The sequence below is a fragment of the Ursus arctos genome, unplaced genomic scaffold (assembly GCF_023065955.2).
Source record: "Ursus arctos isolate Adak ecotype North America unplaced genomic scaffold, UrsArc2.0 scaffold_4, whole genome shotgun sequence".
Lineage (NCBI taxonomy): Eukaryota > Metazoa > Chordata > Mammalia > Carnivora > Ursidae > Ursus > Ursus arctos.
The window spans coordinates 40,052,108-40,073,198 of record NW_026623056.1 but is presented as its reverse complement, the minus strand read 5'-3'; the positions used below and the strand labels follow the sequence as shown (position 1 = coordinate 40,073,198).

At 41.7% G+C, this 21,091-nt stretch overlaps 1 protein-coding gene and 1 long non-coding RNA gene across 22 annotated transcripts in view; one reads left to right on the top strand and one right to left on the bottom strand.

Annotated features, from left to right (window-relative positions):
* LOC113251200 (uncharacterized) overlaps positions 1-15,270 on the bottom strand; it is a 67,962-nt gene extending 52,692 nt beyond the window's left edge. Inside the window, exons 1-2 of the long non-coding RNA XR_006408909.3 lie at positions 10,590-15,270; positions 9,407-9,481 (exon numbers count right to left, since the gene is read on the bottom strand). This is a non-coding gene — a long non-coding RNA (uncharacterized LOC113251200). The remainder of the gene's footprint in view (positions 1-9,406; positions 9,482-10,589) is intronic.
* The window catches only part of PHLDB2 (pleckstrin homology like domain family B member 2), a 209,545-nt gene that overhangs the window by 47,987 nt on the left and 140,467 nt on the right, over positions 1-21,091 (top strand). The gene's annotated exons all lie outside the window — the stretch shown is intronic.

Sequence of the window (21,091 nt, the reverse complement as noted above, 5' to 3'; positions counted from 1 at the left end):
CAGAAGGAATGCATTGCAAGATTGTGGGCACAGAAATGTCATCAGAAGAGCTCCCTTAAGTTCTGCCCCTTGCTGGAGTCAAATTGGTAAGAAAGGTGCACCGCGGTTCACACATCAAATCCCTTTGTGACCCTTTTAGCAACCGAGCTTGTTGTCCCTAGTTCTCACTGCAGGCTCTAGAACAAGGTTCTGGACAAAGCAATGCTCCTCACAAGGAAGGAAGCAACTGCTAAACAACAAATTATGCCTGCAGTTCAAGGTTCTATCAGATTCCTGGCATCAGATTGGATTTCCTTTGAAGAAAAGATTGTTGTCTTCGATAGAACTCTTTATTAGCCCTCTTTCTTAGAAGGAATAATAATATACTTCCTATGGGAACCAGGTAGTCATTTGGTCAACCAACAATTAAAGAAACCCCATTCATATTGGTTATACAACTAGCATATATCTCCCTGTCTCAATCATTTTAAAGATGACAAGAACAACATAGTTCTGCTGTAAGTACTCATAAGTACATTTCCCATAAAAAAAGAGAGAGAACAAAGTGCTCTGCCACATGCACATAGTGAATGAGCGTACGGCTTCAGGTTCAGGCGGTCCTGAGTTCAAATTTCTTTACTAGATTGTAAACTTGGGAAAGTTACTTAACCTTCGTGAGATACAGTTTTCTCCTCTGTAAATGTCAGTCGTGACAACCTACCTTGTAGGGTTGTTAAGAGCTACATGAGATCATGTGTATTATGCACTTAGTTCATACAGCGTCTTCCCCTCTAGGGAATGGATCAACGAACAGGGGTTAATATAGTGGCAACGACTACTAACTGCCAGGATCAGCCAAGCTACCATCACTGGGGGCTCTATGCCTTGAACATTTTGGTTGACCCGTATCTTCAGCCAACTGAACAATGCAAGACTGAGTTCCTAAAAAATCTTGGAAAAAATAATCTCTTTAATTATCACCACCGCTATACAATGAAGTCCATGATCTGGTCAGTCAGAGTCTATCCAGCCAGAAGTCACCTCAGAACTCTGGAATGGAGTTCCACCACCACCATCACTGCTACAGTGTCTTATGAGCTTGAGGAGCTTACTTGGGGTGGAGGGATGGGGGAGCAGGAAGCTTCAAACAAAATCTACTTTCCAGATTTTCAGTATTATAAAAATACTTTGATGAATAATATTGTAGATAAATGGATCTCACCATCACTTCAGAGGTGTTTCAGCTCAGTCAGCTACCAGGAAGGGGAAGCCTAGCTTCCTAATGTTTGTTTCTACTCAGAAATAGGCCAGACCCTGATTTTTCATAATTCTGAAGAGTTCACAGCATGGCCCTGAAGATTCAGCCTCCCCTATCAGAACTAAAAGCCATTCTCCACTTAGAGACTGGCCAAGAGAGAGGCTCCCACTTACCACAGCACTATGGGGACTCTGTTGTCTTTGCCCACAGGCAGGTTCCAAGTGCCTCCTTTCTGACCTCAAACTCCTTGGGTAAATGTCTCTCCTGTGATAAGGAACCGAGGTTCAAAGTCCTTGAAAAGTTTCATATTTACCTTCTAGAAGTTCCTAATTTACATAATTAGTGGTCTGTCTCTTCAGACTCTCTTCACAGCACTCAAGGCATCAGGACTGTCTCAGTAGGTTGACAAGGGATTTCAGTTAAGGAGCCAGGCAGTGACAGTGAGCTAACTGACTTCGGTTTGCAGCCACCTGGGCAGGGTTTTGACCAAGAGAGATACCCTTTCGTGGATGCACCACAAACTTGTTTGGCATAGTGTAAGGAAGGCTGCCTGCCTGGACACTCTGGACAGCTTCTAGGCCCAACAGTGCTCTGGTGTGAGAATATATGTTTCCCATTTGGTTTGCTTTTTTTTACAGGTACTTTTTTTAAAAATTCATGATTATTACAGGAAAGCATAATAATATAGAGAAGAAAATTAAAAATTAAATGTTTTCCAGAAATCCACCAATATCTACTATTAAAGCTATAAAATGCATCCTCTTAGTCTCTTTTTAATGTACATATTCATTTTTAAATGGTGTCATTTAAAAACATTGAAGTTGAGCATACTGATTAGCGATCTGCTTTTCCCTTAATATATTATGAACATTTTTCATAAATATTCCTTTGTAATGTAGTTTTAACTGACTGCCAATAATCCATGTTATGAATGTACCACAAGCATTTAACCAAGACTGAATTGTCACTATTTGAATCGTTTTCAGATTTTCAGTATTATAGAAATACTTTGATGTATAACATTATAAATAAATGTTTGTTCTTAATCAGTATCATTTCCTTACAATAAATACCTAGATATCACATTTGCTGAGCGAAAGGCGATGTGCAGGGTTTTGCTCATGTGAAAAAGTCTGATCTGCACATTGCTATATAAGACTCCTGCTGAACAGATGCAGTGGTCTGTGTTGTGGGAGTAGATTTTCTGGGTTTTAGATAAATGACCATATGTCTGTTTCTTTAGGTCAGTCCCAGTTAATTCCTGTTGACCCACGGATTCACCCTATATGTGTCCCTTTTGATCTCAAAGGTGTCTTGGATTAGGCGATGTAGAGGCATCCTAGGGTAGATGAATGCTCTCCTTTAGGAGATAATACAAACTGTTTTCCAAGTCATTGCGCCGATTCAAACCCCCAATAATGCATCTGTGATGTTGTGGCCTCACAGCCTCTCTGACACCTGGTACTGTCAGATTTTTCCATGGTTATCAATTAAAGGGTTATCAAATGTTATTATAATCACAATTTGTATTTCCTGATCTCTGTTGATGTTAAATATCATTTCATAGTTTTATTTGCCATATGTATTTCCTATTCTTGGACATGTCTGTTTATACCTTCTGGCTATTTTCTATTGGGATGTGTGGGTTCAGCCAGCAAAGTCTGAACAAAGCCCAGATGCCCATCAAAAGGAGAGGGTATAAATGAACTATGCTATAGAAAAAGTAAAATTATTCAGCCACCAAAATGAGTGAATCAAAGTAACATGGATATCTCAGCAATAGATTATTAAATGAAAAATATTGTTCAGAAAAACTAAATACACATACCCACAATATATGTGTGTATGTAACAAAATAAAATTTTAGAAATACAAATGTTTAAAAAAACTGTACAAAAGCAAAGGTGTGGGGTGATGAATATGAGATTCAGGTTACCTCAGGAGGAAATCAGAAGGGAGAAATGCAGAGAACTTATGGCTAGATGTCAGTCATCATCAAGATCTTTTTAAAACAACCAGAGTATTTGCTTTGAGTGGTACATTCTAAGGATTTATCACAAATGAATAAGCTAGGAAGTAAACAAATAAACAAAGTAAGACTATGGGTGTGCAATTAACCAAGATTATGATTGAGATTGATCCATTTCCAAAGAGAAGGGAGGAAATGCACATTTTAAAGCTATTTATAGATATCACCAGATCTACCCTAAGAAAAATTAAACATTGTATATTGCCACCAAAATGTCTGAGTCCCTATTTCACTGCATCCTGAATTATTCTATAAAGTGAAAATGGTTGAACTGGATCTATGTAGGCCGTGGTATACAGAACGAAACTGGGACCTCTGTCCCTGATCCATGAATGGCAAGCCATTTGGTCAACATTTACCATTGTCGTTTTTGCTGAAGGCTTGCCTATTCTGGTCTGGTGTTGGAAGATCGGATGCGAAGGAGGGGCTGTGTAGCACTTGACTGAGGAGTGGAACCATATGGAAGGCCTCTCATACCATTGCTTTCGATGGCTCTCAGATGTGAAGAGAACCACATGCTCTCCAGCTGTTTCCATTTTATTTTGGCCACAGCCCTCTTTTCAGTAACATTTTCTCAAAGTTGATTTGCCAATATTATTCTATAAACTGCCTGCTGTCCACCACTATCATCATTAAGAGTAATGGCTCGTTCCTGGTTTTTGTTGAAGGTGCCGCCATTGTCAGGTATATAGATAAGAATAGCTCCTCTACCCTCAGATACATTTGCATTTACTAATTGATTTTAAAGCAGATAAATATGCTTAGGCCTCCATCCTCCAGTCATAGGAAATTGCGTCTCAGCCATGTTTAAGAGCTCCTTTCCCTTACAAAGATGGTAAGAGAATAGAAATGGATAAGAGAATTGTTTCCTAACTAGAAAATTTAGTTCATCACCAAAGTGCACATTGTCCAAGCCCTGTGTCCATTTGAACATGGTTACTTCTCCTCTCTCTGTGGAAGGCTGGAGCTGGGGACCTTTTGTTAAGGCCCTCCCCATTAGCCTGCACAATGCCCTCCGTCAAAGATCTATCAATTCTCCATGAGCTGCACAGGAGCAGAACTAGGCCCCCACCATATTTATTTGAAAGAAAATACACATTTAATAAGACCACCCACCTCCACACATCTTCAAGTCTCAAAAACTCCCGCTCTCTTTCCCACCCACACTGCTTCCTCTAACCCGTGGAGCTCCTCCCTGTCTTGGATAATGCTTCAGGGTGTCTCAGTTTGCCTAGCTTTCATAAATAAAGGCCTTTTTCCTTGAGGGGGAAATGGAAAAATACTTCTCCCTCTTTATAGAGTCTACTGGAGTAATGAAAACAAAGTAAACTAATATCTTTAAAAAACATTCCAGCGGTGTTAAAACATTGTCCTGGTGGTTCTACTTTCAAAACATGTCAAAGATCTGTCCCCTTCTCCCCGGCTCCTTTGCTGTCGTCTAATTGAAGCCACCATCATCCTTATGTGCACTGTTACATCAGATATAAACAAATCTCCCTGAATCCACACTTGCTCACTTCTAAGGGATTCTTTAGAGAGCAACCATCGGGAGATTTTAAGAACAGAAATCTGATTGTGTTATATCCCTAACTGGTATGACATAAAAACAACAAATTATAATAATATGATTACATTAGAATCCTTATCAAGGTCTACAAAGCCTACAAGGCTTCAGCCTTCTTCCCCATGCTCTTCTCCAGGTGCTTGACACAACTAGCTTCGTTTGCTTGCTTGTTTTTAAATTCTCCCTGGCTCTTCACTACTTCGGGTTTTAGTCTACTCCTCCATCTGAAATCTTTTCCTGACTTCCTCTTGCTCATGCCTCATGGACCTATATACTGCTTCCTCAGAGATGTCCTTCGTTGATTCCGTAATCTAAGTGAGTAGCTCTGTTTAAGTTTCTCATTGTACCCTTTGTTGTCCTTCTTCGCATTACGACAATTCATTATTATCCATGTGTTGGTGCCATTATTTATTCAATACCTGATTCCCCTACTGACAACCTATCACCAGTGATGAACAAATAGTAAAGACTCTAGAAAGTAATGAGTAAAAGAGAAAGATATGGAACTTTGATTGGCTTAAATTCTACTTAGGAGGACGCGCACGCGCGCGCGCGCACACACACACACACACACACACACACACACACAGAGTAATCTCATGGGTCATTGAATAGCTCCACCCTTTCTTAATTCTCAGCTCAGACACTAGGTAACTAGAGGCCCAGCCCTTGCCACAGCATTTCTGTTTCTTACTATTGTTGACTGGCATACTTGAAAGCAATTCAATCCATGTGTAAGGATTCCATGAGACAGTCTGTCATAAGACAAAGGCAAGAATGCCTTGGTTCTATATTTGTTACAGGCTGTGCCTTTTAAAACCTGCCCTACATGCGACATTTTTGGTGCCTGGGAGACCTCTGTAAACCTGCCAAAAATGTTCCCAAGCTGAAATAATAGGAAGCCGTATCAAAAATAAATATGGATCTACCTCCAAGCACAAACAGAAATATGTGTCCCTGTGCTTAATCAACTTTAAGAATCAGCCTCCCGAGGCACATCCCACAATCTTTCCCCTTTCACCTCATCTCCTCTGCCACACCCCTCTACCCCCACCCCCACCGTGGAGTCATATGATTTTAGAACTGGAGTAGACATTCAAGATCCTCTTAGCTTTACATATGGCAGAACCAAGGCTCAGTAATGATTGTGACTGCACAATTGTAGAGGGACAGAAAATAAGGTAACAAGGTGAGCTTTTAAAAGCAGAGTCCCAGTAATTGACTCCCAAAATTTCAATTTAAAAAAAAAGAGGCAAAGAACATTGTGAGAGCATTCTAATTTTTTAAAGGACATTTAAAAAGTTAATTGTTATTATCAAGCTAGAGAAACTAAGGAAATAGGACCTAAAAATATTTAAAAATCAAATCATTTTGTGCAGGAACACCTCCACATGCTCTAGGTTTGTTTGTATTTACTTTTTTTTTTTTGTATTGCTTTCTGTAATCCAGTAAGATTAATTGAAAATTATCTGGACCACAACTCTGCAATGAAATTATTAAAGAAAATGTTATTTTCTCTTTAATCTGAACAATTCTAGGATCTGGCACTTTTTATGTTCTCAATATAAATAATCGACTATAAAATATTTACTGGATTCTTATCACGCCAAGGAGAGTTTACTGAGCTCCATGAGGGCCGGGAGGGTGAGCTAGAGCTGGCGGGGGGTGGGGGGGGCATTCAGGGCAGGGGTGGACTGGAGGAACTCACACTTTCTTGTGGGGAGGGATAACCTCTGGGCAAAAACTCTCCCCAAAATCGGCCATGATGTCAGCACAGCTTAAAAAAGAACTTGTATAAATACAAAAGCAATAGCAGTCTCGGAACTGATCTTCGGGAGACAAAAAGTATTAGAAAGGAAAAATAATCTTACTTTGATTCTTCATATTGGTGAAGCAGAACGTTTCAGTTGATTTTTAAAAGTACAGGCTGATTGTTTAGAAATTATTTTTTTGAAAGCTAGGAATTGCTCTGAAAAAAAATGTCATACCAATTGGAAAGTATTTCTGAAAGCAGTTGGAGGACAAGAATAAACAAGTATATTTGATGTTGCCTTTAAGTTGTTGAGTACTGAATTAGTTTCTCCTTCATATCAAATCATAGAGACTTCAAGCAGTTTCACTGCTGGGAATTTATCCTGTGGATACGTTCCTATGTGAACATCTTCACTGTGCTTTGCTGTAACTTCCCCAAATTGAAAACAACATCAATGCTCATCAGAAGGACTGATTTAATTAATGGTATTTGACCCATGTGGTAGAGCACTATACACTCCCAAAAAAGAATAAGGGGGATCTACAGGTACTAATGTGGGAGAAGGTCTAAGAAACAGTACTACATGAAAAGACAAAGAACAAACTACGTGTAAATAGGATCCTATTTGTGTAAAAACACGATCATATAAATATACTATTAATAAAGCATTTCTAGAAGGATACTCATGAAACTCACACAGGGTCTATCTTTAGGAAATAAAAGTATGGATTGGGGTGAAGAAAACTTTGACTTTCTAATTCTATGCCTTTCTGTACTTTCTGGTTATTTTTAATCATGGCTAGGTATTACTTGTTTATTAGATTCTTATACTATTATATGTATATCATTTTAAAGCTATAGTGCTTTTAAATTGCAGTTACTTAGGAATCTTAAGTCCTGACTGCTTTTCTTGTTGTATGCCTTCAGTTTCTACAGCCCAGTGACCCTGCTGTGGCACAAACATTTGCCTTAGCTTTGCCCATCTCCAGTATCAGCAAGCACTGACAAATGTGCATGTTCATTTCTCCTACTGAACTCTTTCATCTTGCTTTTTTTAAGAAGTACTCTCCAATCTCTTCACAGAAATCTGTTAACATAGTGCATTTTAAAGTCCCTGCTAGGGATGCCTGGGTGGCTCAGTAGGTTAAGGGTCTGCCTTCCACTCAGGTCATGATCCCAGGGTTCTGGTATCAAGTCCCGCATCAGGCTCCTTGCTCAGCAGGAAGCCTGCTTCTCCCTCTGCCTGCCTCTCCCCCTGCTTGTGTTCTCTATCTCTCTCTCTGACAAATAAATAAATAAAATCTTTAAAAAAGAAATAAAGTCCTTGCTATAATTAAGTTCAAAATTAAAAGTCTTATGGGCTCCTTAGTCTTTCAACTAACCATTCACTTAACCCACTCTATGGGGTTTTGAGTACATAGCATTTTGCAACTTACAAGTGGGTGAAGACAAAATACCTGATTTTAAGAAGCATACAATGCAGTGGGAGAGAGAGAAATGAGTTTTACTGTATATAATCCAGTTCAAAAAATGTTCCTGCAACACCGAGGGGGGATGGGGGTTTACAGATGGAAGGGTACAAAATTATACTGGATCCAAGATGATTGCCAGGGAAACATAACAATTAAGATGCATCTTGAAAAAGAAGAGATAAGTTGTATAACCTCACTGCCTTCACTAGGACATTTCCCAGGACCTCAACTAGAGAATTTTAGACCTAGGAGTGACCTTAGAGACAAGTCTAATTTTCCTGTTCTAAAATAAAGGAACATTAACATTACTTTTTAAAACAACCTGGGCTGTGGGGTTAGATTAAGTGGTCAGTTCAGAGTAGCTTAACACTTAACAATGTTCATTTCCTCCCAGACCAGCTCCATCATTCACAAGGCCTCTTATCTGAAAATTATTAAGAATTTCCAGACAGCTACAGCGAAGCATTACACCAAGCCTGGGCCCTTGGGAGCACGGAGCCCTGTGCACCTGCCCATATAGTACTCAGGCTTCTGAAGCAAGCCTACCTCCCTCCGCTTACCCAGCTTCCCAGAGGCCCCTCAAAGCAGGATCTAAACAAGAGCCCAGGGTTCTCAGGCTCTGTTTCATGCTCTGTGCTATCCAGATTCCGAACAAAAAGCCAACAATAATTGGCAATGCCAATACCATGTAGAGAGGCTAATGTTTTTAAGAATTTTCCTGCGCACATTTGTACAGTTGTGTTAAGAAATGTACAAAATCACATTGTGCTCCCTGCTCAAATAGCTAACTAACCCGGGCCTCGAAGCAACAGTGTGGGTCATAAAGTCTGCCTTTCTCCTTTTTCATCTTTGCAGATCATAAACAGCAGATGAATTTTTAATGCCATTTTAAAAAATGATTACAACAAGAAAAATCCCTACCGAATACAGAAAAGCATGCTTCCGAACAGGCTGGTGGCATATGCAGCTCTTTTACCTAGATGGACAAAGATTTCTCAAAATATAAAAATTCATAAATAATCCATGAACCTAAACTTGGCTTTGTTTTTAACTGAGGGGAGATGAAGGTCTCATAATTACTTGTACATACTAAGTAATAAATGCAGGCCTCCATTTATTCTTATAACAAATCTGAAGCCAGGTGTCCAGAGAGCCCAGGACAAGGCTGCTTCAGGATGGGTTTTCAGTGAAAGATGAGTGACAATAATAGATGACTAAATGGATAACTAAAGAACGACAGTGGAGTATTACTGGCGGCAAAAAGGAATGAAATATTGATACATGTTGCAACACAAGGGAACCTTGAGAGCATTATGCAAAGTGAAAGAAGCCAAACACAAAAACCACATACCTGATTCCATTTCTATGAAATGTCCACTACAGGCAAGTCCATCAAGGCAGAAAGCAGATCAGTGGTTGCCCAGGTCTGAGAAGAAGGAGAAAAGGGAAGTTACTGCAAATGGGTATGAGTATTTGGGGACTTTTTTGGAGTGATTAAAAGGTTTTGGAATTAGGTGCACCTGGGTGGCGCAGTCGTTAAGCGTCTGCCTTCGGCTCAGGGCGTGATCCCAGCGTTCTCGGATCGAGCCCCACGTCAGGCTCCTCTGCTAAGAGCCTGCTTCTTCCTCTCCCACTCCCCCTGCTTGTGTTCCCTCTCTCGCTGGCTGTCTCTCTCTGTCAAATAAATAAATAAAATCTTAAAAAAAAAAAAAGAAAGGTTTTGGAATTAGAAAGCATTGATAGCACAACTTGTAAATATACTAAAAACCAGTGTGAATTGTACACTTTATTTTTTTTAAGATGTATTTATTTTAGAGGGACAGAGACAGAGAGCGCAGGGGAGGTGGGAGGGGCAGAGGGAGAGAGAGAATCTCAAGCCGACTCTCCTGACAACGCACAGCTCAATCCTGGACCCTGAGATCATGACCTGAGCAGAAATCAAGGGCCCCACACGCAATCGGCTGAGCCACCCAGGCGCCCCTGAACTGTACACTTTAAAAAGTATAGATATTACAATGCATGAATGTTACTTCAATTTTAAAACCCTTTTTTAAAAAGATTTATTTATTTGATAGAGAGAGAGAGAGAGACAGCGAGCGAGGGAACACAAGCAGGGGGAGTGGGAGAGGGAGAAGCAGGCTTCCCACGGAGCAGGGAGCCCGATGAGGGGCTCGATCCCAGGACCCTGAGATCACGCCCTGAGCCTAAGGCAGACGCTTAACGACCGAGCCACCCAGGTGCCCCAATTTTAAAACCTTTTTAAAATAAATAAACCAAGATTAGCGATTTAAATTCCTCACTAACGTCACACCGAGGCTTTCGGCTTCCAGCTAGAGCTTTCCCCCACTCCCAGGCTCCCAGCCGGAGGTCTGCAGAGCGCGGCCGGCTTAGTGCGCTGCGCTTCCGCGCCGGGAACCACCTGGACACCTGGCCCGAAGCGCTGACCCAGCAGCCCCTGCGCTCTGCCTCCCCAGGGACTGGCCGCAGACGGCTGCAGTACAAAGCGGAGGAAAGAACGAGCAACGGCAGAGCACCTTCCAAGAGGGTCTTCGTTTTCTCTTTGTTTTTCTAGATGCAGCTCAAGCGGACCTCATACCTCAGGTCTTCCTTGAGAATCCAGAATAACTATGGTGCCTCTGCTGTATTCCATGAGGCCGAGAATATTTATTTCCTGTTTTTCAAGTCTGATTTATTTCCAGGCTAGCACAGAGTAAGATGACCCACAACCTTTTGTGAAATGCTTGGTATTTGTTCTTCAGGACAGATGGTAGGCCTATTAATTTGGTTAATAATAAAATAACAACAATCGTAGCTTCTCGTGGCTTGTGGGTGATAGGAAAGTCTCCTAAGATTTCTTTTATTTTGTACATATGTTCATTTGTCACAGCAGAATGAGGCAATCATCATGCATTATGTCTGTTTTAAAGAAAAGGAAATGAACACAGTGCTAAAACCTCCATCTTCTGCCTCTGAGTTTATTAGCCTCTCTTCTTCGCTACCAAGGGAATCAAGCAGGCTTTCTTGCACTTAATTTTTATTTTGCCCAGATGTTGGGGTGAAGTATAAGGGAGGTGGGTGACGGGGACATGTGGTTTTTGTCCTCCCAAGAAGAGTTAAAGGTTAAGGTGCTGTTCCCAAAGGATAGAATTAATCATAGTTAAAATGGCAGCCTGTCACAGGAAAAGGAAAGGAAAAGCAGAAATATAAAATAAAGCAGATATACAATATCGGGTAGCACCAAAGAGATTAAGGGTTTCACTCTAAATATGTGTAGGAGATTTTATACGAAAAGTGTATACTAATTAGGGGGCACAAAAGGAAAAGCAGAAATGTTGTCTACATGCTCATTGTGGTTATAAGGCCATTGCTCTAATTTTGAAATCAGGGATTATTCCTTAATGCTTGTGTTACGGGAGCGGGGTATGGGAGAACACAGAGAACAAAGGGTCTACTTTTTGCTGTGAGGCAGAGAGAATAGGCAACTTGCCAAAACTCATATGGTTCTTGAGCTTTCGGTCTGGATCAGAATGCGTCTCCCTCACCGACCAATAAGGAATGGAATGTAAGGGTGTGACTAATGGGTCATCTGCAATCCTGAGATTGGTTCTGCTCTAGCCAACCCTCTTGGGTTCCTGCTAGCTCCAGTCCTTTGGAGGTTCCCTGAGGACTGTCCCCTCCCTAGCATGTCACCTCCCCCACCCACACCCGCACAGAACTCCTGACACACCTCAGTGACAATCCCACCCCACCTATTAGTCATCCCTGGAATCCCAACTCTAAGAACCCATCACTCCTGACTCAGGCACTTGAATCCATTTTCAGGCAATTCAGGATAGTTCCCACCAACCAGCAAGCCATAGCCATCGTATTAGGCAGAGGAAATTCTGGGCTTTGAAATCAAACAAACTCAGAATTTTATCTCAACTCTGCCATGTATTCTTTGTAGGACTTGAAACTGTCCATCTCACTGAACCATCATGTCCTCATCTATTAAAAAATAGAGATGTCAACATTTTTCTTGCATCATTTTAAAAGAAAATGAGATAAAGAATGAAAATTTTCAATTTACAAGTATTTCTTAACACATCTTAGGTTTCTTCCTTCCTCTTTCAAAGCTGATGACTTCAGGCCAAGCAGTATCTTGAGAGAGGGAGGTTCTGAGGGATAGATCCCAGGCCAAATACACGTGGTCATTAGAAGACATTTGACTTCATCAGTCCCTGAAACTCTTTACCTGTCCTTTCTTGTCCTCTCTCTATTCCAGCATTTCTAAGCCTTTTGTTCATTATCACAGACCTATAGAGCCTTTTGGACATTTATCATAATTATCCTCTCCCTCGTGAAATTTAATACCACAGATATACTATCATATCTGATTATGTACGGTTATGTATATATGTGCTTTACACCTAAAAAGAGTAAAATTCTTTCACCATCCCCCCCGCCCCCTACCAAGAACCAATTTTCACCCCCTTGGGAATGAGATTGCCTCCATTGTAAAACCTTAGAAGAATTTATGAGAAGAGATTTTTTTAAAGACTGTGGAGGAAGACCTTATCAGATTCCACTTCAGAACACTCTTCCTATTGTCATCTCATTATTTTTCAAGGTAGAAAAAAATTAAGCTAGTTTTAACATATTTCGTATTTCCTAAAATTGATTAGCCACCAAGGTCTAGGTGAACACGTCAAAAATAAAGAAAGAAGCCTGGGCACGAGAATTAAGAGACACGTGTCCCTTGTCCTTTGATGTGTCTCTTTCCCAATTCAAAGGACATCATGACGTGCCTTCGGCAGCACGAGTGCACAGATAATGGGGCCAAACCTCCAAAAACCAGTCCCATGTCAATTGACTAATTGGTTCCTACTCTGCTGTATGAGGATATCCACGTTCTGCTCAATTGAACTTTTATTCCTAAAAAACAAACAAAAAGCAAAACAAAACAAAACCTTTTTATTTCTGGCTTAACATGACAGCTGGTGCCACTTTCATGTTAGTGCCTACAATTAAAATTTTTATAAAAGAACATTGCTAAACTACAGTATTTATTTAAACTTTTAAATAACTCTGATGACAACGAGTAAGACTTAATTTGCACACTGAGCTTCTGGAAAATAGGGTCATATTTCCTACTGTTGAGAAAAACTCAAAAAAAAATTTTTTATAAAGGTTTTATTTATTTATTTATTTGAGAGGGAGTGAGCAAGAGAGAAAGCACAAGACAGTGGGGTGTGGAAGACAGAGGCAGAAGGAGAAGCAGACTCCCCGCTGAGCAGGGAGCCCAATGTGGGGCTCGATCCCATGACCCTTAGATCATGACCCAAGCAGAAGGTATACACTTAACTGACTGAGCCACCCAGGTGCCCCAAGAAAAACTCGAAATTTTGTAATAACAAATTTCATTGAAAAAAAAAACTGTTGATATAAATTATAGAACAATGCCAACTTGGGTTCAAATCAAAGTCAATAATATAAAAAATAAGAGTAATAAAACAATACTTAAGGGTCGGGGAGGTTGTGAAACAACTGAAGATCTCATGCACTGCTGGGAGAAATCAAGATGAGACAGCCACTCTAGAAAACAGGTATTTTCGTAGCAATTAAATACATAGTTGCCTTGGTATCCAACAAATCCACTCCTAGGTATAAGCGTTTGCCCCAGAGAAATGAAAATATGAGTCCACAAAATATTTGTACGCAAATGTTTATAATGGCTTTATTCATAATAGCCAATAGCAAATTGCAATACATCCACTCAACGTAATACTACTCAGCAATAAAAAGAACCAATTACTGATAAATGCAACAACCTACATGAACCTGGGAAACAAAGGCTTAGTGAAAGAAGCCAGACACAAAAGAGTACATACTGTCTGATTCTGTTTTTATGGAACTCTCATGACGACAAATCTAATCTATAACGACAGAAAGCAGTTCTCCGTGCCTGGGGCCAGAGGCGGTGGGAAGGGGGTTGACTGGGAAGGACACAAGGGAACTTTGGGGCCATGGAAATGTTCTATATCTTGATTGCAGTGACAGTTCCGTAGATGTATGTGTTTGTCAAGAATTACCAACTTAAAATGTGTGCATTAAAAGAGCAGGCCAAAGAAATAGACTCTTAACTGTAGAGCACGAACGGATGGTCACCAGAGGGGAGGTGGTGGGGGATGGTGAGATGGGTGATGGGGATTAAGGAGGGCGTTGTGATGAGGAGCACCGGGTGATGTATGGACATGTCGAATCACTCTTGTACACCTGAAACTGTGTTAACTAACTGGTGTTTAAATAAAAACTTAAAAAAATAGGCCAAAATGTTGATAAAGATGCAGCGATGAGGGTTTCCTGTCGTGGAACTGCCACAAATAGTATTTATAGAATCGTTCCAGTAGTCATCTTGCCGAACAGGCCTCGGTACCACTTTTACAGCTGTCTTGAGATGTAAGTCACACACCATGAAGTTCTCCTGCTGCAAACGTCTAGTGAGATGACTTTCAGTAAATAGCTGCAGTTACGCAGCCATCACCACATCCAGCTGAGAACACCCTCGTGGCCCCAGAAGGTTCCCTGGTGCCTCCTTCCCAGACAGTCCCCTACCCAACCTCTGGCAACCAGCACGCTACTCTCTGTCTGCATACTTTTGCCTTTTCTAGAAATTTCATATAAATGAAATTTTATAGAACACAGAGTATAGTCTTCTGTGACTGGCTCTTTGTCATGTTCTCTTTTTCATTTTTTCCTAAGATGATGAAATTCAAGTCCGGTTGAGTGTAGGACTTGTCTGAGACCATGTGTTAGTGGCAGATCCAGGACAAGGGCACGCATTCGCTAATCATCAGTCCGGGACTTTTCCAGGATGGGCTGCTATCCCCGGGATGGGGATCCCGGAACAGGGGTCCCGGTCTGCTGTCACTTTCGGCTGGGTGGGCTAGGCAGGCGACCCAACTTCCGGAAATCAAGTTCTCCCTTACACAAAATGAGGATGATGATATTTAATACACAGCTCTGTTTGAGGAATAAATTAGGTGGACAAGATGCCTAAGTCAGGGCTGGACAAACATCAGGGACTTCATAAATGACAGTTATTGTTGACTGGAAAGTCACTTAGAGCAGGTTCCATCTTGAGACAGAGGACACAGGGAGGGAAAGTAACGCACGTTAGTAATTGAAGAGTAGGGTTTAAACATTGACTTATTTAAATTTTGAAAGAAAAATGAATCCCACAGACCAAAGACAGTGCCAGCAAAATTGGGGATAATTTGCTAAACGCAGTTAACTGAAACACTGCTTTATTTCCTTCGTAGGAAGAACATTTTATGATTCATCTTTTTTTGCCTGATTTTATACCTAACTCGATCGTTCTTGGTCCTGGCTGCACATGAGAGTCACCTGGGGAGTACTAAAAACTACCAGTGCCTGGACCCCAGCCCAGAAATCCTGAATTCATTGCTCTGAGGCACTGTCTGGGCATTGAGGATTTTAACGGTTCCCCTGGCAATGTGAACGTATAGCCATAGTGGAAAAGCCATGGTCAAACTAAATGTGATTTGTTTCCTGGGTTTTGGGGAATGAGTTCAAGATTGTGGACCAAACTGTTCTTAGAGCGTAGTACTTCTTTTTTTTTTTTCAATTATTTTATTTTATTTTATTTATTTTTTAATAATTTTTTATTATGTTATGTTAGTCACCATACAGTACATCCCTAGTTTTTGATGTAAAATTCCACGATTCATTACTTGCGTATAACACCCAGTGCACCATGCAGTACGTGCCCTCTTAATATCCATCACCGGCCTATCCCATTCCCCCACCCCCTCCCCTCTGAAGCTCTCAGTTTGTTTCCCAGAGTCCATAGTCTCTCATGGTTCATTCCCCCTTCTGTTTACCCCCCCTTTCTTCTTCCCTTTCTTCTCCTACCGATCTTCCTACTTCTTATGTTCCATAAATGAGTGAAACCATATGATAATTGTCTTTCTCTGCTTGACTTATTTCGCTTAGCATTATCTCCTCCAGTCCCGTCCATGTTGCAGCAAATGTTGAGAAATCGTTCTTTTTGATGGCTGAGTAATATTCCATTGTCTATATGGACCACATCTTCTTAATCCAATCATCTGTTGAAGGGCACCTCGGCTCCTTCCACAATTTAGCTATTGTGGACAATGCTGCTATGAACATTGGGGTGCATATGGCCCTTCTCTTCACCATGTCTGTATCTTTGGTGTAAATACCCAGTAGTGCAATGGCTGGGTCATAGGGTAACACAATTTTTAACTTTTTAAGGGACCTCCACACTGTTTTCCAGAGTGGCTGTACCAACTTGCATTCCCACCAACAATATAAGAGGGATCCCCTTTTAGAGAGTAGTACTTCTGACACTTGTGGACTAGGCAAACCGCAGAGCCTGCCTCCTCCCCCCAGATATTCCATCCATAGAAGATCTTGTCTCATTTTCTCAGTAGCACTGGGTGTTTGTACAATCAGACGTGAGGGCTTCGTATGAACGACATCAGCTATTTCCGCTTGGCAAGAGGAGGCCATCCTCCCCCTCTGCATCCCATGCTGCTACCCCCTCAGAACTGCGCATTTGAAGACAGGTGTGTAGGCAATAAGTGCATCTCACATGAGTAACGGTATCAAGCAGACAAAACCTGTGTGGACTATTGCTCTAATTCAGAAGCTCTTAAAGACCCAGGAGGCCTGGACCAGTCTTCTACTGTCTCTGGTCCTTACATATTTAATGTATAAAATTAATGGCGTTCATTCTATGAACTCTAAGGTATTTTCCAGTTGCTGTGATTTGATGGTTGTGATTCTCATGACTATTATAATAATGAGCACATTCTTTATTTAGGGTCCCACTTACAATTCTATTATCAACACTACACAGCTCAGCAATGAGGGTTTGGATCTCTGTTGAAGCCATTGGCTCATACACATCAATGATATATTTGATCTTTGAGCAGTGTATTTAAATTACATTTCCCCAGAAAGGCAATGGTTAGGTCTATAATTTCCAGAAGGAACTGACAGCTATAATCCAGGAGAGGCTACATTAACAAATTACTATTCTTCACAGAGAAGGTAATGACAGAACCCTGAGTGACCCGCTAATCGGTCAACTAGGGCATTGCAGAGGTGACCATCATTACCTGGCAAAATGATTAGGAGACTTTGTGTGATGTCGCAGCTTCCTGAGAAAATCACTAATAAATCCACAGAAATCAGAAGTGGCCAGAAGAAATCTCCTGGTTTGGAATTGAGGGAGACTTTGTTTAAAGAAAGGAAAACAACTCTAAATAGTAAAATAAATATTTTCCTCTGCCTTTGGTGACCTTATGCTCAACCTCCTCGCTTATGAGAATGCCATCTCCGAGCCTGTGGTTTTGTGGCATGTCAGTAATTCCTGAAAGCCTACCCGGAGCCTGGCAGTGGGCCACTTCCTACCCTCACAAACCAGATTTCCTCCTCTTTTCTCCACAGAAACCTATGTACTCACCAGCGCCCTCGTTTCTTAAGACAGATTCTCTTTCTTCAATGCCAGTTTAAGTTATGTCAGGTCTATGTCCCAGAAATAAGGATCCCCGTCCTCATTTCTAAGGCCTGGTCCAGCAGGCCTACCAGTCATAGAGAATGTCTGCTTTCCGCTGGTGCAGAGGTTGGAAGAAAAGTAATAATTTATCTGAAGTAAGAGTCACCTTAAATTAAGCTCATTGGCTTAGTAACTAGTAGAGGTTTAAGGACAATAGTCATGACATAATGCAAGAGAGTGTACAGACCCAAGAGGTTCCATACTGCCTTAACAGTATAATAAGGTATGAGGTTTTAGTTATGCAAGACAAGTAAGTTCTAGAGACCTGTTGTACCACACTGTGCTTATAGTCAACAGTATTTTTTGCTACACTTAAAAAATTTGTTAAGAAGGCTCAAAAAAAAAAAAAAAAAAGAATATACTAAGGCAGGACTCACGACGGTGTGTCTTTGCTGACCACCCCCGGGGGAGGGTCATGGTCCTTCTGCCCTACAGCTATCTGACAGAAGCTAGAAGCCAACAAGCCAAACGGAAACTTATTCAAAGAGAGGGCAAACACACCAAGCAAAGAGAGAATCGGAGACTGGAAATACGTGTCCCAGGAGGGGTCTGTCTGGGCCAGACTACCTTGTGCTCATGCGCTTCCTGAAACCGGGCCTTCCCTTCACGACTCTTTTAGTCTGCTGGCACTGCCATAACACAGCACGACAGACCGGGTGGCTTACACGACAGAAATGTATTCCTCCGGCTCTGGAGGCCGGGAAGTCTGATATCAGAGCACCATCACGGCCAGTGTCTCTTCCTGCCTGGCCGACAGCCCCCCTTCTGGCTGGGTGTTCATGTTGCCTGCCCTGGGTGTGCTGTGTGGAAGGGGTGGGGAATCCTCCTGTTCTTATAAGGCCACCAGTCCTATCAGATTAGGACTCCTCCAGTATGACCTCAATTACCTCTAAAAGCCCCATCTCCGAATATAGTCAGATTGGAGGGTAAAGCTTCCATATAGGCATTTGGCGGAGGACACAATTCACTCCGTAGCAATGACCCAGCAACCCACCCAGAAAACCCCCAAATGCAGGAGTCCGTTTTAACTCTTTAAAACAACATTTTACAAAAACCTGATTTGTGACAATAGAATTCTTTGTCCAAAATAAAGTTTACTAAGACGGCCAGCATATAGTATAAAAATAAATGAGAAACTGAATAAATAGGAAGATGGGGTAGGAAAATGCATTCAATCTGTGTAGGAGCAGACCGCTGCTTCTGCACCAAACCGGTTCTATGAGAAAACACACAGGAGGCTTCAAGGAGCTGCCAGCCTGGACAAAAGGCTCAAGTACAGGCCCATGAAAGCCCCGGGAAAAACATCTTTGCTATCGCACGGGGGAATCTGGAAGAGCAGCCGCGCCTCGTGGTTACCATGGAACAGAGAGGAGCCTAACATGACCCTGGCTGCGTGAAGAGACTCAACCGGAGGGTGTCTCATCTTGAGTCACCAGGATATTTCCCGGGGGGATGGGAGCAACTGGTCTTGCAGGTTAAAGCCTCTGGAAAGAATGTGCACCCTGTAGCACCTTGCTGATAAAATGGAAGCGCCTGCAACACCGGACGCTTTGCCAACAGGATGTAGTCATTGCTACAGGAAAGCTCCCATTTCCTCATCAAATCATAAAGAAAATGTATTGGACTGGGGTCGGGAGTATTCTGCTCTCACCTGTACTTGGCCAACCCCTCGCCTTGTTGGAGGAGTGACCCAGTTTCCTCATCAGTAAATGAAGGGTGGGTTAGGCCAGCGAGTCTCAAAGTTTAACGTATGTAAGAATTAGCTGGGCGGCTTATTGAAAATGTAGATTTTCTAGGAATGCCTGTGTGGCTCAGTCCGTTAAGCCTCTGACTCTTGATTTGGGCTCAGACATGATCTCAGGGTCATGAGATCGATCCCCATCCCCACCCCTCCATCAGGCTCCGCCCTGAGTGTGGAGTCGGTTTGAGATTCTCTCTCCCTCTCCCTTTGCCCCTCCCCCCTCACGCTCTCTAAATAAATAAATGAGTAAATAAATGCAATCTTTCAACTGTAAGTTTTCTGACTTGTAGTTCCCCCCAGATTCTGATTCGGTTGTTCTGTGGCAAGACGCAGGAATTTTTTTCCTTTCCTGGCAGCCTGCCGATTGTGATACAGGAGATCCCTACACACTTGGACACGCATGCACATACATGCACACACACGTACGTGCACACACACACACACACACACACACTGAGAAACACTGACAATCTTTAAAGTCCTTCTGCCTTTCAGATTCTATAATTCTGTTTCTCAGTTTCCTTCGAGTAACGTGATGTTAGGCCTACATTCTGGACCTTCAATATGCAGCAGAATTATTAAAAACAAGTATCTTTTGCTCCCGCTAACTAAGCCCATTGGACCATGCCATTGGGGTCAAGTCCGGAAGAGAGAGAAAATAAGATGTCCGCTGGTGTTTATTTTTGCAACCTTCATCCTAAGTAGCCAGTGATGTTCCGCTTTCAGTTTTCATGTTCAGAACAATGCCCCAAGGTGAGAGACTTGGACTTCTCCTTTAGCACCACTCTTCCTTCTCCCCTCCTACCGACAGTGTCCCTGTGAAGTCTCAGAACCTGAATTCCAGTACTCAAATAAGAAACCGAGGCCTTCCTGCTGTCTTTTTGTCCAAGTCCATTTCCAAGGTTACTAATGTGTTTAAGGCCAGACAGATTTATTGTAAACACTATATTCTCTTCAAGGATATTCCCAGTCATTTAGAATCTCATCTGCACATCCTGGGCCTCTTTCTGTGATCACTCTTTGTTTTCAGTTGGTATGAATGGAACTTGAAATGGTTTCCTTGTGGGGAGGGATACTACACATGGATTGTGTCTTTATGAAAAATTACAGTGAACACAAAAGCCAATACTTGGTAAGAACAGTGCTCTGGAAGGGAAGGGGGAGGATAGCATAAACACATGGTTCTGAGTGGTCTAATGAAACACAGATTTATTCAGTGATCCAGTGGAAGGACGAGGGAACTAATTTTTTCATAATCCAAGGTTTAATAACATAGCTGCTTGCAGTGTCCACAATAGCCAAACAATGGACACATGTCCATCGACAGACGAATGGATAAAGAAGATGTGGTATGTATATAAAATGGAATATTACTGAGCCATCCAAAAAAATGAAATCTTGCCATTTGCAATAACATGAATGGAACTAGAGGGTATTATGCTAAGCGAAATAAGTCAATCTGAGAAAGACAATTATCATATGATCTCACTCATATGTGGAATTTAAGAAACAAAACAGAGGAGCATAGGGGAAGGGAGGGAAAATTAAAACAAGATGAAATCAGAGAAGGAGACAAACCATAAGAGACTCTTAGCCACAGAAAACACACTGCAGGTTGCTGGAGGGGAGGTGGGTGGGGGGATGGGGTAACTGGGTGATGGGCATTAAGGAGGGCACGTGATGTAATGAGCACTGGCTGTTAAATAAGA